We start from the raw sequence: 918 nt of genomic DNA, 5'->3' as shown, positions 1-918 counted from the left end.
GTGCAGCAGCTCCTCCTCCCAGACTGGGTTGGTCTCCAATCCTGAGTGCCTAGGGCCTTCTCTTGTGTCTAGTCACTTCCCTACTTTTCCCCAAGCCAGGCCCCGCTCACCGGTGATGCTCACCACAATACTGGCTACACGCCAGGTCTGCTGCTCCCGGGAGCCCTGTTTTCATGAAGAACTGGGCACACTCTCTGTTTGCCATTCCCTCAGACCCTAAGTTTGTAGAGCTTGGGGCTGAGAACCTTCAGCGAATTTTGCTTGCCCTCCATCACTTTATTTCTGAGTAATACTACTCAGCAATAAAGTGATGGACCATTAATACACATCAGAACACAGATGAACCAGCCCCCGGTAGCTGTCACCGCTGGTTTCAATGAAGTTATCTCCTCCACCGAATACTGGTGACGTCAGTTCTCTGCCATGGTGGTATCCCATGCAAATGGCGACAGTTCGTTCCCTTTGCTGGGTGACCAATGCAACAGGTGGGTCCTGACTGGCTCTCCCAAGCCCCTTCTCAATCCTGTGGCCACTGCCTATGAAGGCTCGGTTGGCATTAACCTCCGCAGGTTCAGAAGGGCCAACCAGTTGTTTCAGCGGGATCATTTAGTGGTGAGTCACAACAGTTTGGCTTGCTTTCCCGGGCTCCAATCCCGCAGCGGAATGAGGAATAAAAGAGAGATTCTTGATAAAAATTCTCAGAAAAATAGTAATAGAAGGGAATGTTCTCAACCTGAGAAAAAGTGTCTCTGAAAAGTCTACTGAGAACATTATATTTAATATGAAAGACCAAGAGCTTTTCCTTAAAATGAGGGAAAGACAAGGATGCCTACTCCTGTCACTTCTGTGCAACATAGTACCAGAGAATCTAGCCAGAGCACTAAAAAGAAAGAAAAGCATCCAGATTGAAATGGAAGA

This window comes from Urocitellus parryii, chromosome 9 (assembly GCF_045843805.1).
Source record: "Urocitellus parryii isolate mUroPar1 chromosome 9, mUroPar1.hap1, whole genome shotgun sequence".
NCBI classification, from domain to species: domain Eukaryota; kingdom Metazoa; phylum Chordata; class Mammalia; order Rodentia; family Sciuridae; genus Urocitellus; species Urocitellus parryii.
This window is presented reverse-complemented; position numbering follows the sequence as displayed.